Here is a 16,625-nt window from a genome sequence, read left to right on the forward strand (position 1 = left end):
TCCCTTAAGTGTTCCAAGTTTATAAAGGCATTTTAATACAAGCAAAGACGATGACAGTGTATAAAGGTGTGTTTGTTTAAACAACCTAGAGCCATGGGATTAACTCTGCTCAATACCTGGTCACTCAGCCCTTCTAATGAATCCTCATCAGACTTTGTCTTCAAGCATTCAATGTACTCCCCTTGTCCCTAAAGAGAGGCTGTGAGCTGATAGCAGGGTCACACTCAAGCCCAGCATGGGAAGCAGGCTGCTATGCTTACACAGAAACACACACATCTGCATTTGGCCAATGTGCGAATACCAACTAATGCCAACACGAGGCAATGCATGAATTTAACCAAAAATACACAACACTGCCGGTTCACAAATGTCCACTGGTTCCCAATGATCCCCGACACAAGCAAGTCCCCACCCTTCAAACGAGAAATACAATCTGCCATTTAATGATGACACAGTGATGGAGCAGCTGCAAAACAGGTCTCGCCTTGAGAGATGCAAATTCAGGGGCCAATTAAAGCCCCACCCACACCCCATCCTCATCCTTCAAATGTAAACCTGATCCTTGGTTTACATCCAGTTCAAGTTCAGCAAGAGAAAGAATCTTGACACTTTGGTTGAAGAATGGCTGAGGCAGATAAGTGAATAACTACTGTTCCCCCATCAGACAATTAAGCCACTCATCAAAATGAACAAATATTACTGGAGCACCTGCTGTGGACACAGGACCAGCTCTGAAACGTCCACAAGCACTGCAAGGGAACTCAGTGGGGGCAAGATCCCCAGCCTAAGAGAAGTATGGACAGAAAGTCTGATGCACTCATGTCTGACATCAGGCCTGCCTTCTCCTGCCTTCACTTCCCATGGCCCAGGGTGCTGTGAGCTCTCTCCAGCCAGCAGTCTCCTCTCCCTCCCCTCTGACAAATCCCAGCAATGGAGTCCACTGAATTCAGTCAAATATGCAAAGGCCACATCTTGATTCAATCTACATTTCTACAGCTCCCCAGCACACATGCAGAAGTTTCTTTAGGGAAAAAGGTTGGGGCGGGGGAACGGGTGCCATAGTTGGGTGGGTAATATATTTCCTTCCAAGGCTGCATCCTTGTACAGATTCTGTTAAACCTGGTAGAGGAACAAGATGAGCCCTCAGCCCCTTACATTTATTAAAATGTAACCCATTTCCAATTATACCTACAAATGGCCACTAAAACCCTCCCTCTGGGAAAGACTTCCAGGGACAGATTCCCTCTCAGTCCAACTGCCTAACAGTGACTCTATGTAGGGGATATGACTTGAGAGGCCATGACTACAGGCAAAACAAAGCAGCGCAAATCCTCACATACACACAGTTCCGGCACACTGGTCCTTGACACCTTCAAAGTCACACTGCTAATTAAAGATCTACCTGTAAAAGCCCCATGAAAATCCAAAAGTACTCCCAGGTCCTTGGAGAAATAACCCAATCCCACAGCCTCCTCTCAGAGATCCTGTTTCTCAGATAAACTGGCTGGAGCAACACTCAAAGGGAGGGTCTTATCCTAGGTTCCCCCACTTCCCTCCTGATCTAAATGATCACCAAGAATGTCCACTTGAACCCCTAGTCCCCCTGGATCCCCTCTGCTCCTCTCTACTCTACTAACTTTGCTCCTGTCTCAAGGAAAGGACCATACCATCTCTGCCTCAGCCCTCTGCCAGAGCTGAGCTGTCCCTTGTCTCCCCACACTCTCTCACTACTGCCAACAACCTGGTCCCCAAGCCTGGTTAAACAGGATGATATAGGTGGCTTCTTAAACAGAGATTGCCAGCTTTGATGCCAGAAATAACGAATCAGAATCTCAGGAAACGTATTTTTAGCAAGTCTCTCCTACACTATCCTGCAGTCAGAAAGGTTTTCCTAAAATGCAAATAGGACTTTTATCATACACTCACTTGAAGTCATTCAGCAGATCCCTAATCATTCAGGATTCAACTGCGTTATGAGACACCCTGGTTTTTCATACCTGTTCTCAGCCTGCTCCTCCAGCCACCCACCCAGGACCCCAACATTCCAGCTGCACACGCACTCCAAGAAGCCCCGACACAGCTGGCTGCCTACGCCACTCCTTCAGGTGCCTGGGGCTCTCCCAATACCTGACAGATTGCTGGAACTCACAAAACGTTTGCTAATATTGTCCTTGGTAAGTACTTCTAAGAACTGCAGGGATCACCTTGGGCACCTGGAGAATCCATATGACAGAGTAGTTACATATACATAAAGAGAATATTGAGTTTTAGAAACCCAAACAGATTGAATTTTTATTCCTCCACTTATTACCTGTGCCTGTGTTTCATGAAAACGGAAAGTAACAATATTAGCCACCTGTTATAAAGATTAAACGAGAAGATTCATGAAAAGTATAACAGAATATCTCAATCATCAACAGTCAATGCATATATTGTCTTATCTAAATGCTTAGAGATTAGCACGGGTAGTATGTATTAACTGTGCCACCGTAGGTTCTCAAATAGTTGATCAACAAAACTAATAGGCCAGGCGTGGTGGCTCACACCTGCAATCCTAGCACTTTGGGAGGTCTATGCGGGCAGATCACTTGAGGTCAGGAGTTCAAGACCAGCCTGGCCAACATAGTGAAACCCCATCTCTACTAAAAATAGAAAACATTAGCCCGGCATGGTGGCAAGCACCTGTAATCCCAGCCACTTGGGAGGCTGAGGCAGGGGAATCACTTGAACCTGGGAAGCAGAGTTGCAATGAACCAAGATTGCACCACTGCACTCTAGCCTTGGTGACTCCGCCTCAAAAAAATTTTTTTAATTTTTAATTAAATTAAGAGCAAGACTCAGTCTCAAAAAAATTCAAAAATTAAGAATGTTAACAGTAATAATAATTATTGCTTCTATATCCACCTTCTTCCCTGCTATACTGCAAATTTTCGAAGGCAGGCACTATTTCCCATTCATTTTTGCACCCCAAGCCCAGCAACAAATAACCATTTGCTTTATTTTAACCTAAAATGTTAATACAATTTTGATGATTCTTAAGAAATACATCTTTGTCTAAGGAATTACAAGGGCAGCCTCAGGCATACCTTAGACTAGAACCATAGAGTGGCATAAAAGACTCACCGGCCTCAATAAAACCTTCCTCAGGTTTCCAAACACCCTGACTACCTGGTCTGTAGCCTCAACAACCAACTTCGCCTTCCTTTAAAAACCTCAGGCAGGGCCTGCTACCTGCTGAGCCACAATCTGAGGTCTTCAGTGGTGATCCCCAGCCCCCCACTCCGGTCTGTGGCATCTCAGCCACTACTGCAGCCGGCCCACAGCACTCAGCCCAGCCTGCTTCAGCAGCGGCTCATCCTGGGAGAATGCAGCCTGGAGCCTGCCCTTTCAGCTCTCAGCCAGTTCACCTCCCACAGGGGCCTGGGGGCTGTGCTTGGCCCAAAGTGTCAGGTTACCACAAAAATAACAGTGGGCCTGCCTAAACCAGGCATGCAGGCCAAGTATAAGAGGGAAGTGTCCCAGAGGTGAGAAAGAGAAGCCCAGGAGAAGGAAAAAAAAGCAAGACCTTTGAATATATGTCAAAGAGGACTTGGTTTTTAAGAAATGAACATTAAATTCATAACTACACTCAATATCGCCACCACAGCCTCTTCAGTAACTCATTTAGTATCCAATCAGAGTAACATATTTATAGCATACTTAACAACTCTGAACGTGCTTTTAAAAATATTATTTTAGGGCAAGACAGGGATGAAGTTTTCTTTAGTTTGCTTATTTAATACCATGTATAAAAGTTAGATTTGGGTCAATGAAGGTTTTAACAAGTATTTTCACTCAACAAATTCCTAATATTACTCAGCTTCAATTTTCTCAAAACTACATCCAAACATGTCAAAGCTAATTAGGTTTACTGTAGAGGAGGTAGGACTTCAAGCGGGGGGGCGGGGGAGGCTAATAAAAAGCATTTATTCATTATTTTTTCTTCTTCCCTAAAATAAAATCAAAGTTCACCCCCGTGCTACTCTCGTGCAAGAATGCTGCTAGCTTGATGTGGTCTGGCCCAGCCTAGATATTTCAAATAAAGTTAACTTCAATCACTGTAGGGAGTTAGCAGGGTATTGATTCTCCATCTATTGTTCTTTCATCTTGGTTCACTCCAAACACAATGTCTCTTTAATTTGCTCCTAGCAACTGTTTTATGATTGGGTGGGTATAGGCCCAGCTACAAGAAAAGATACACTTCTTTAAGCCAGGCAGGTAAGCCTCAAGAACAGGCCATCCACTGGGTGGACTGGGTTTCCCATTATAATCCCTTATGTGCCAAAGAAGCTGTGAATGCCTTGGCAGGAGAAGACAGAGCCAACTCTAATAGGCACATTTAGATTCACAACCTGAAGGTGTTGAAAGGCAGACAGACAAAAAAATTCTAAGGGAAAAATATGGGCTAAGTTTTTAAAAAAATTAATTTTGCCGGGCGCGGTGGCTCACACCTGTAATCCCAGCACTCTGGAAGGCCGAGGCGGCTGGATAACAAGGTCAAGAGATCGAGACCATCCTGGTCATCATGGTGAAACCCCGTCTCTACTAAAAATACAAAAAATTAGCTGGGCGTGGTGGTGCGTGCCTGTAATCCCAGCTACTCATGAGGCTGAGGCAGGAGAATTGCCTGAACCCAGGAGGTGGAGGTTGCGGTGAGCCAAGATCGCGCCATTGCACTCCAGCCTGGGTAACAAGAGCAAAACTCGTCTCAAAAAAAAAAAAAAAAAAATTAATTTTGATAGGCAAAAGGTTCTCAATTGTCACATTATTTTGCAGTTATTGATTTACGTTTCATTTTACAATACAGGGTTGCACGTGTAAGACACAGCCGTATTCTGAACAAGACTCTATTGCAAATACTCAAAAAAGAAAAATAGCCTTTAAAATGACAATTTTAGTGGCAGCCAGACCAGCAGTTGACATGCAGACAGGCAGCGATTCTATGTTTTTAAATTTTTTTTAGCTTTTCAGAAATAGCCCTCTTCCAATCAAATTGATCAAAAACTTCATAGAAGAACGTATCACCAGTGGACTTTGAGTTCTGAAAATTTAAAAGAATACCATATAAATAGTGAAATTCACTGCAGTTTCATTCTGTCTTTAAAAGCAGCCAAAGCCTAGTTCCCAGAAGAGAGGATCTCATTCACCTTGCTATTCCCAGTGTGGTCAGAATTAACACAGTTCATGCAGGGCATATCAGACTGTGCAATTATCAACCAGCATTGATATTGCTAAAAGATCTTTAATAATCCTGGTTTTTACCATAAAAGCTCTCATTATTATCCCAGCTCTGTTTGCTTGTTCAGCGTGCCTGGTCACTTACAGGAGGATGAGAAAAAACCGTGGACTCAACTCATCTTTCCCCAGTGGTGTCACCCAGGGAAGCTGTTCATGTCTCTGCAGAGCAATGCCACCACACTGCCTGACCAGGTTTAAAATTAGCCGAGCCCTGGAGAGCCGTGGGTAACCTTCTGACAAGGTTAGCCAGCAGAGCAGAGCACTGCTCAGGGAGGGACATTAATAAGAAGCCAAGTAGAGCCTTTCAACAAGCCCATTAGGGCCTCTCAGAACTAGCAGTCTGGAAGCCTGGGGGAGCCAGGTGCCTCAACGCCAGGAGGCTGACCAAGGCCTCTTATTTTTATCCCACCGAGTCAGCAGCTTTCTTACAGGAGATAAATACAACCTCCAAATGTGCTTCTCCAAGTTTAAATCCAACATGCTCACCCACTCACTAATTACACAATAATTTTTAAATTTTTAATCGGGTTTTAAAAAAATACTAATGGAACACCTCTAGTTATAAAGTTAATACCCACAGATGACCAAAAAAAGTGAAATGCATAGAAATATCCATAAAGAAAATTAACTTTACCCATATTCCACCATCAAATAATAATCAGTGCTAACCATGCATTTTGATGTCCTTACACTAATCATTCCTTTAGGTTTTTGTTGCCCACCTAACATTTTACAGTCAGAATTAGTTCCTAAGTCCTGAAAACTTATTAAGAGGTACATAATATTCTGGGTGGAGGATATGCTATGACTTAGCTCTTTCCCCATGCTTGCACATTGAGATTTTGCCCAACTTTTCACTGTTGCAGCAAATATCCTTGTAATCCTTTCTCAAGGACAGATTCCTAGTCTATAGTAAAAGAGCAGGAACAATTTCAAGGCCACCGATACAGACTGGGGACCTCTCACATTGTATACACAGTCAGTATTTTCTGAATAAATGGATATGTCTCAGGGCTTTCTAAATAGACAAACCTAAATTGTAATGTGACACTTTCCAAGAGCCTTTGGGGATAATCGGGCCTAGTGCAACTAACATTCTCTCAGCAATTAATTAAAGAAGACAAGTGAAGAATCTATCAACACCTCTGAATATCTGCCAATTTCAGACACTCTCTCCTACACCACCTCCAGTACCCGACTGGTTCAGCTATACCAGTTGTTTAAAATACTGAAATACTTCCACAAGAGCGTGGAAAGACTCAGTGCCCCAATCCCCCCCTGAATGCTCTGTCTCCTCGCAGTGCCCCAAGGCCTCCTCACTATTCAACAAGAATAGGTGTCTGGCACATCTGGGGGCCTGCAGTGGTTTGTGGTTGTTAAATATTCTAAATACCACCCCTGTTGATGGGTAACCATTTCCCCCCAGCTTAAATCTATTTCATTTGTCATAGAGGCAACTTTTAAAATCTTAATTACCACCACTTCAATACTATTTCTTAAAGTCACCAGATTCCCTAATACTTTAGTTGTTAAACCAAAATTAACAATTATTAGGAAGCAACTACGTAGCAGGGGGCTGTTCCTGCTAAGTTATTCTCTACAAAGCATAGTGAGTTATGCTGGACTAAGCTGAACTCCATAATCATAAGATTAATGAACCTAGTACTAATACCAATTACAATGGTTCCCCAAGGATAAAAGCTGTCTGCTTAGATCACAGGAGACTTTGAGGAACTTTCAGATCATCAACCAGATTCTCAGCAAAAATACTGAAATACTAAGTCTGGGGATAAGAGAAGAGTCACGTCCTGCCTACCCTATGCCCAGGTTACCCTCGTATTGGCTTACCTGTAATACTAATAAAAGCAACATTTATTGAGTGCTGTCAATGAGCTATGCATTTAGAAGCATAATCTCTACGTTTAGTTCTCTTTGCTAAACTAAGCCTTTTTCTGTGAAGGGGAACAGGTAACTAGTGTGTGGAACAGAGTTTCATTTCCTCTAAATGTTTTTAAACCATCTTCTCTTAGGGATGCCAAAGCAGGAACACCAGCTGAGAAAGACAAGGATAAACAAGAGGTCTCTATAATTGGACTTTGAAAACCAAGAAGGTGCTAGCCTGGACGTATTATAGCACTGCCCAGCCCCACAGCTGGACCATGGCCCACTTTGGAATCAGCTCAAAGACAATACCCTCCCACATCTCCATTACAGAAAAATATACTCCAAATTCCAGGCCACTATAAGAGCTGGAGGCTGAGCTGTAGTTTCTGTGCCAACCAAATCAGTGAGATTCTAATAGATGGCCAAAGTTTAAGGAAATACACCTTGTTAATAGTAAATACAATTAATATTCACAGCTAGCATTTATTTGACACTATGTGAGGAACAGGGATCAAGGCTTCACTTTTTTGAAGTTTTATTTTATTTTTGATTGACAAATAATAATTGCATATGTTTATGGGGTATACATGTATGAATATGTCTCAGCACTTTCTAAATAGACGACCCTAAATTCTAATGTGACACTTTTCAAACACCTTTGGGGATAATCGGGCCTAGCCCGATTTATTTCCATGCATGTATACATTGTGGAATGATCCAATCTGATAAATTAACATATCCATCACCTCCAATAGGTATCATTTTTTTGTGGTAAGAATATTTAAGTTCTTCTCTTTTTTGCTGTTTCGAAATATACCACACATTATTGTTAACTACAGTCACCATGTTATTGCACCAGAATTTATTCCTCCTAACAGAAACTTTACACTTTGACAAACCGCCCCTCTCCCTACCCACCCACTCACCCCCAAAACCTCTGGTAACAACCATTCTACTCTCTACTTTTTATGAGTTTGACTTCTTTAGAGTCCAGAACTTTACTTTTATTATTTCACTTAATCCTCATCACAACTGTAAGAGGTAGAAATGTAATATTACTATCTCTCTTATTCAGATAAAGCAAATGTTAAGTAATTTGTCCAGAATCATGCCACTCATCAGTGGTCAAGCTCAAATTCAAACCCAGATTCATCTCCTTGAGCTCAAGGTCTGAATGTATTTGTGAAAGAGTAAACCTCCCATCACTAGAGGTAATCAAAGAATAGCTAGAAGACCTCTTAAAACAATGATGCTGTAGGGGGACCAGAGGCAAATGAAGATGTTAAGAAAGGTGCATTCCAACATCTGATCTATGGTGGGTGAAAACGAATTGCCTACTCTGTGCTGGCTCCGTATCAGGTGCTTATGGGATGTGAGGAGCAGGCCAGGTCCTCTAAACCAAATGTGCACACTGTTAGAGCTGAGTTAACTGACAGCCACATGATTTTTCTGCTGAAAAGGAATACAGCTGAAAAACAAGGTTGTTGGAGAGCCCAGACTCTGGCCACCATGATCCCAGGAGTGCTGGCGCATGGCAAAATCTTGTGCTTCTTTCTGCTTTCCCAGAACCACAAATGCAAGGATGAGAGCCTTGCTACGCAGGGCAGCAGGGAAAAAGGCTTTTTGATCTTCTTGTTAATATCCTGCACCTGTATTTTTCTCCAACACAAAACTAATAAGGTAAATAAACAATTCAAATTTATATTGGAAAAAGTCAAGAACACAAGCAGAAAGGGGAGATGAATAGACAATTAAAGAGGAGAATAAGCACATAGGAAAATATGCATGGTCATATTTTCCCATAGGCCTGTGGGAAGAAAAGGCAGAAAAATGTCAAATTCAAGCAAACTCAAGGTGTTTTTTTCAACCTCTTAATCAGCAAACCTTTAAAGGCTCTAATCACATCTCTAGTGAATATGACATAGAAAATACCCTGGTGGTGGTGTGGATATGAAAATTCAATTAGCTACATTTATTGGGAGCCTCAAAAGGCTTAAATCCTTTGAACTAGCAATCCTAACCCTAAAAATTTATCAAAAAGAGAAAATGCATTAGAAGATAAAAATCGTGGCTGGGTGCAGTGGCTCACGCCTGTAATCCCAGCACTTTGGGAGGCCGAGGCGGGTGGATCACGAAGCAAGAGATCAACATGGTGGATCATGAGGCAAGAGATCCTGGTCAACATGGTGAAACCCCGTCTCTACTAAAAATACAAAAAATTAGCTGGGCACAGTGGCGCGTGCCTGTAATCCCAGCTACTCAGGAGGCTGAGGCAGGAGAATTGCCTGAACCCAGGAGGCGGAGGTTGCAGTGAGCTGAGATCGAGCCATTGCACTCCAGCCTGGGTAACAAGAGCGAAACTCCGTCTCCAAAAAAAAAAAAAAAGATAAAAATTATGAGCACAAATATGTAGATTATAAAAACCAACTATAATATGATTTAAAAAAACACTTTAAAAAAGCAGTATATGAATGCAAAGAAAAACTGGGCATTCATTTAGAAGAATAAAATTAACTACAACATAAGGGAGAATTTCTCAAAGAATATGAATTTTTAAAAGCAAAGCAAAATTATATAATGACTATAACTAGTTCGATCCATATAGCTACACAAAGTGAAAATAAAAAGGAAATAGTTACTAGGTTAGGACAGTGACATCACGGTTTTTTGTCTTATACTTTTTCTCATGTTTTGTTGTTTTTGCAATTTTTAAGAAAGGATTCCAATATTTTTAAAAAGAAAATGTGAGTAAACATCAGTTACAAGTTCAGATATTCGAGAACTTGAATACAAGAAGAAAGATCAGAAGTCACAGATATGGGGATACTTGAATCCTTTATCATCAGGATCCACCCAGGCAATCTCCAACTGATATAGTCTGGCTGTGTCTCCACCCAAATTTCATCTTGCAGTTCCCATAATCCCCATGTGTTCTAGAAGGGACCTGGTGGGAGGTAACTGAATCATGGGAGCAGTTACCCTCATGCTGTTCTCGTAATAGTGAGTTCTCACAAGATCCAATGGTTTTATAAGGGACTTCCCCCTTTGCTCGGCACTCACTTCTCTCTCCTGCCACCATGGAAGACGTATCTGTTTTGTCTTCTGCCATATTATAAGTTTCCTGAGGCCTCCCTAACCATGAGAACTGCGAGTCAATTAAACCTCTTTTCTTTAAAAATTACCCAGGGTCAGGTTATGTCTTCATAGCACTGTGAAAACAGACTAACACACCAACTTTATGTCTAGTAACAATTTTCACATACACACATTATAGCCTACTTTAGGTAGACCAAATGACTTGATATTCCCTCAAACATTACAGTAGCAACAATCACAGTAGCTACACTTATAGAGTATATATTCTGTACCTGGCCCTGTTCTAAGCACTTTGTATGTCTTGACTCATTTAGTGTCCATAACAATACTATAAGAAAAGTACTACTGTTATTCTTATTTTAGAGAAGAGGAGACTAAGGCATGGAAAGAAAATAAATGGCCTCATCACTCAGAGAAGTGGAAGAGCCAGGATTTAAATCCAGACAATCTGACTCCAGAGTTTAATTGATAACCACCACATAACACTGCCTATGTGTACAGACAAGACTCCCAAGCCACTGCTATGCTGTTCCTCTTGTCTGAAATGTCTTTCCTCACCACCTATAAAGCTCCCACAAATACTTCAGAGGCCAATTCAATTGCTACCTCTTTGGTAAAGCTTTCTTTGGCTTTCCCATGCAGCTTTTGTTTGTGTTACCTGTTGAGTCCCACAGAACTTTATATATACAACTACTCTTTCACTAATATTGTTTAATAATTCATTGGGCTTCTCTCCCTGATGGACCAATATTTGGGGTGGGAGGCAGATAAAAGTGTTCTTTGTATCTACAGCGACTAGCCCAATATCTGGCACCTAACATGTAATCAATAACAGAGGGAGGGAGGGACAAATGAATGAATGACTTATCAGTAATGGTAATAGAGAGCTCATTAATGTGTTCATTAGTATTGCACATATACTTGAAGTTTTAATAAAATAGGACCTTGAATATTATTCAGCCTTGAAAAGGAAGGCAATTCTGACCCCCATGACAGCAAGAATAAATCTTGAGCAGATTATGCTAAGTGAAATAAGCCAGTCACAAAAGGACAAATACAGTAGGATTCCACTCATAGGAGGTACCTGGAGTAGTCAAATTTGGAGACAGAAAGTAGAATGGCGGTTTATAGGGGCTAAGAGAAGGAGGAAGGAACACGGAGTTATTGTTTAAAAATACATTTTCAGTTTTGCAGATAAAAAGAGTTCTGTGCATAGATGGTGCTGATGATAGCAAAGCAATGTCAATGTACTTAATACCACTGAACTGTACACTTAAAAACAAAGACAGTAACTTTTATGTTACGTGTACTTTACCACAATTAAAAAGATAGACTGTAGAGAGATGACAGATTAGATGACTGATTGATTGATAAGAGAGACAGACAGAATGAGACCTCAAAACAAAGCAGTCAGACCAAGTCAAATTACACCCACAGCGTAACCTAAACATAACACTCAGTGCTGGAGCACTCATATTCCAATAGAAGCTTCACACATACACACAGTCACCCCTTGTATCCTTCCAGGTGTCTTCCCATCTCAACAAAGCTATCACTTCCTCCATGAAGCCTTCCCGGATACCTAAGTCAGACTGAGTGGTCCTGTGCCTGCTTCCACAGCACCACACCCTTGTATCAGAGCACCTCTGAAACTGCCCATTAACAAGTCTATTTCTCCAATGTCAAATTCCATGAAGGCAGCAACCCTGTCTTACTGGGGTGTGTCTTTAGGACCTGGCTTGGCACACATCACCTTTAATGAATATAGAACCAATTCATTAACTGCTGAAAAGGGAGGGGCTGGAATATTGTTCCGATTTTCAGAGCTCACATGCCAAGCTGTCTTAAGGAGTGGTTAGTAAGGCAAGTAAAAACAGAAAATTCAAAGATTTTTTCATCTGAAACTGAAAGGAAAAGCATCCAAGTCATCAAGAGGAAGAGTCTCACCACCTCTTCTATTAGAAAAAAGGAGATCTATTTGTGGGCAAGGTGATTTGCAGAGTCTACACACCTACGGAGTTAAAGCTCTGTGCCTGCCTTCTGGTATCCTAAGGCTAAGAATCAGTGCCACACACGGTGCAGGGGCTTAGACATGTCACCTCTTCAAATTTTCTTGGTATCAAAGGAGTATTTTCCTCTTTACAGGAACAAAAGTTTAAAATGCAGTTTGATCAATTTGTCAGATACCTATTCTTTGGGCTAAAATTAGAAAACATTCTTCAAGGCTGCTAAATCTTTATTGATGCTAATTTTTACCAATACTTAAGGGCCAGCTCAGAAGGTAGAGGGGCGGTAATTGCTTTTCTTCCCTTACTCCATTTTACATTCTTTAAGGCAGCTGGTACGTGCATAGTATTTATTCTATGTATTTCTGCCTTAGAAATTACTTAACTATTTGATATGGTTTGGCTGTGCATCCACCCAAATCTCATCTTGAATGGTAGCTCCCATAATTCCCATGTGTGAGAGAGACTCAGAGAGAGATAAGTGAATCATGGAGGTGGTTTCCCCCATACTGCTCTGGTGGTAGAGAATGTCTCATGAGATCTGATGGTTTTATATACGGGGTTTCCTCTTTCACTTGGTTCTCATTCTCTCTTGCCTGCCGCCATGTAAGACATGCCTTTTGTCTTCTGACATGATTGTGAGCCTTCCCCAGCCACGTGGAACGGTGACTCCATTATACCTCTTTTTCTTTATAAATTATCCAGTCTCGGTTACGCCTTTATCAGCAGCATAAAAATGGACTACTACACTATCCTTACAATGCTTCTCTATATTACACCTCCAACTTTACTCTTGATTTATGTTTCACATAGGAGAAATGAATTTTTGATGTGCTACTAAGCAAAATGTTTCCTCTTTTTTTCCCTCCAATTATGAGCAAATGGTAACAGTGACACTAAAAGGCATGCATAAGCTAGGCACATCCAGACTTGAGCCCCACAAACTGTAAGCTGCCAGAGTACAGAGCTGCAACTGAAAAGCACAAACGACTACCAATATAACTTAAGTTTAGCTTTAGGGCAAACCCAATGCAGAACAGCTCCATACAGGTAACACTGAAATGACAAGCGACAGCTGTAAGTAGAGGACACACATTCGCTTGTCAGCTGTCTGAATTCTCCATCAGTAAGCAAAGTTCTCACACAAACCTAATTTCTTATTTGTTCACCAAGAAATATCACAGGGAAAAGGTATCTGGGGACCTGAGATAGAGCAGCTGAGATGCAGAGGGCATTTTTAAATGCAGATGATTACATTTTATTTTCTTTTTTGCTTAGCCTTTCATTGATTTTAGTCCAACCATCCTTATGAAGGACTTAAGTGAACTGCGAAGATGGGGATGTATAAACATACGGTCTGAGGAGTCTAACTTCTGCTAGGTAAGATAAGATAAAACAATAATATAACAATTTTGAGCAATTCCTTTTTTTCCCCAAGCTAGGCCTCCATCTCCTCATCGGAAAACAAGAGAGCTGAAACGTGACTTTTTTAGATAGCTCTCAAAGTGTAGTATTCTATTTCTACTCCATTCACCTGTCCACCAGAACAAATAGACTTCTGGCTTAGTCACAGCTGGACTGCCCAAGAGTTAAATTTTTCTTCAAGTCCAATAAAGTATTATTGACTCTATTTAATATATTCATACAGATACGAATGTTCTAACACCATTTTTGCTTCTAAAGAAGCAGACTATTTCTAACAAAATAATAAAACACAGTCATTACAATTCTGTCCAACTATTTTAAAAGGCACTTTTCAAAAGAAGATCCTATTAAGAAAATTTTAGGTCAATTTTTAAAGTAAAAAGGATCCATTTGGCCATTTCAAAGAAACATTCTCTGCTTTTTTAAAGTTAATTTCTGCTTTACCTAGATTTCTTTGTGAATGGATAAGAATCCAAAGCTTAGGTTCTAGCTGGAGCCTATTGTACTCCTTAAGACCATCAAGTTTCATATAAATCCTAAATTTAATTAATATATTCAAGCATCATTCACAAGCTTTGAGGATTATGCCTGTATCTGAAACTCTGAATACAATAAATATTCGTAGATGCACACTCTTTAGGTTTGAGAGCAATCACTAGTAAATTACATCTTCAAAGGAGGAGAGGTGATTATTTCTGTCCCACTTTACAACTTTTTGAATTCAGCAAAATATCTAAAAGTTGAAATGCAAATAACATTTTAAATCACATTTTTTTCTTTAAGAAACTGAATTGATTTTCATCTTAAATTACACCACTACTGTGCACACCTATCTTTCCTGAATAGTTTGTTCTAGGTAGCGCAATGACAAAAAACAAAACAAAACAAAAGCTAGAAAACCTGAAGCCTTTGGTATTAAAAGGCTGTACACATGCCCACATATTTTGGTTTTAAACAGAAACAGTAAATGAGAGGAAGAGAAAATGATGCATTTGGAATTTCAGGACATTATGGACAGACTCACAGGAAGGACTCCAAGAGGCAAACTACTTGCCAGAGTAAACAACTATCTCAATCATATTAACATTTTTAAAAAGATTTTCCTTTACAATTCACATACTGATGGAGCACTTGAAGCCTTATTTACTTCTCTAAATGTCTAGCTAGAGGATAAAACATGGCCTATTATGTACTAGCTCTGTAGGACCGCTTGAGACACAGAAGCGGTAGGTACCTGCATTGCTCACAATTTAGTTGTGTGTCACAAAAGGCATGCAAGCATTCATTCAACTAGCCTTCAACAAGCATGCAGCCAACTTCAGGCAGGGCTCTGTGATGAAGAGATGAAGGTAAGTAACTAACTCCTCCCTGAAAGATCTCACAATCCAGTGAGAGAGGCAGATACACCAACAGAGAACTCTAAATGCAATCCAGTAACTGTTGTGATAGAAAGACACATGTACACAAATCGTGGGGGGCAGAGTGGTGTTGGAACCAGGGGATGCATGCCTCATGGTCAACATAAGTCAAGCATACGTCTGCCTTGGTCACAGCTATAAACCCAGAACCCAGAACCGTGCACAGCACACAGTAAACCCTCAAAAAAAATCAAAGCAAGAAAGAAGACATGGAGAGCAGGCAGTGATCCGCCCGATGAGCTGGGAGTTTGGTAGGGAGCATGACACAGAGGCCTAGGTGGGAATGCACATTCCACCACTTTGTAGCTGTGTGATTCTGTCAAGGACAGGGACCAGAGATGACAAAGAACAACAGCAGTGGAATAAGATTTTTTTTTTCCCCCACTTCTTCCTTGCCCTTTTCAAATCCTGCAGGAAGCCCTTCCCCTAACGCTTATTCAGATGAGACTCAGAGTGAATGAACCAAAAAAGAACTGGGGGAAAGGAGAGAGGAAGAGGCAATTCCCTGGGTAGCTATGGAGAAAGGAAAAGATCCTTTTCATCCTTTAGAATGGAAACCTTCAGTATTTCTAACCTAGAAAAATGGTTTTAAAAGTCCTGAGTCATACATCTCAAAGGTTTCAATTTCTGCCTGGCCGTAATACTTTTCTGGACTGCCCCAGATCCTTGTCAATTAGGCATAGACACGTTTTCTCCATACCCCCCATTTTAATTTCCTTCACTAAATTAATTACAGCACAGTAACAGTTGATCAACACAAAAGTAGACTAAACTACCTTTAATATAATCTTAGATCTTCCAAATTCTTTAAAATTATATATGGCTGTGTGTTTGTGTGTTTCTGTATACGTAGTTGTAAATGTCTGTGAATGCACAACTGTTTACGTGTAGTCACATGTTGCTTAACAAAATGTCAGGCAATTTCGTCGTCGTAGATCAAGATCATAGAGCACACTTACCCAAACCTACATGGTATACCCTACTACACATCTAGGCTATTTGGGATAGTTATAGCCTATAGTTCCCATGCTACAGATCTCTACAGCATGTTACTATACTGAATATTGTAGGCAATTTTAACACAATGGTAAGCATTTGTGTATCTAAACATATCTACACACAGAAAAGGTACAGTAAAAATATGGTATAAAAGATTAAAATAGTACACCTGCATAGGGCACTTCCTAGAATGAAGCTTGCAGAACTGGAAGTTGCTCTGGGGCAAGTCAATGAGTGAGTGATGAATGCATGTAAAGGCCTAGGATATTACTGTACACTACTGTAGACTTTATAAACAATGTACTCTTAGGTCACACTAAATTTATTTTTAATTTTCTTTTTTCAGTTATAAAATAACCTTAGCTCACTGCAACTTTATAAACTTTTTAATTTTTTTAACTTTTGACTTGTTTGTAGTAACACTCAGCTTAAAAACATGAACATTACACAGCTATACAAAAATATTTTTCTTTATAGCTTTTTCCATAAGCTTTCTATTTAAAAAAAATTTTCTTCTCTT

The 16,625-nt window shown here is 40.5% G+C and overlaps 1 protein-coding gene across 10 annotated transcripts in view; it reads right to left on the bottom strand.

The window, feature by feature from the left end:
- Positions 1-16,625, bottom strand: part of TEAD1 (TEA domain transcription factor 1) — a 270,375-nt gene that overhangs the window by 192,933 nt on the left and 60,817 nt on the right. For 3 of the 10 annotated variants that reach the window (XM_064365165.1, XM_064365164.1, XM_012456638.3), the window contains exon 1: positions 3,124-3,191. The exons of 6 other annotated variants lie outside the window; for them this stretch is intronic. The gene's annotated coding sequence lies outside the window, so the exon portion shown is untranslated. Of the gene's footprint in view, positions 1-3,123; positions 3,192-5,362; positions 5,382-16,625 lie in introns of those variants that run through there. One more of the 10 variants, XM_012456634.3, reaches the window with a different exon arrangement.

This window comes from Aotus nancymaae, unplaced genomic scaffold, assembly GCF_030222135.1.
Source record: "Aotus nancymaae isolate 86718 unplaced genomic scaffold, 86718_ANA_hifiasm-v0.15.2.pri h1tg000059l, whole genome shotgun sequence".
Taxonomy (NCBI): domain Eukaryota; kingdom Metazoa; phylum Chordata; class Mammalia; order Primates; family Aotidae; genus Aotus; species Aotus nancymaae.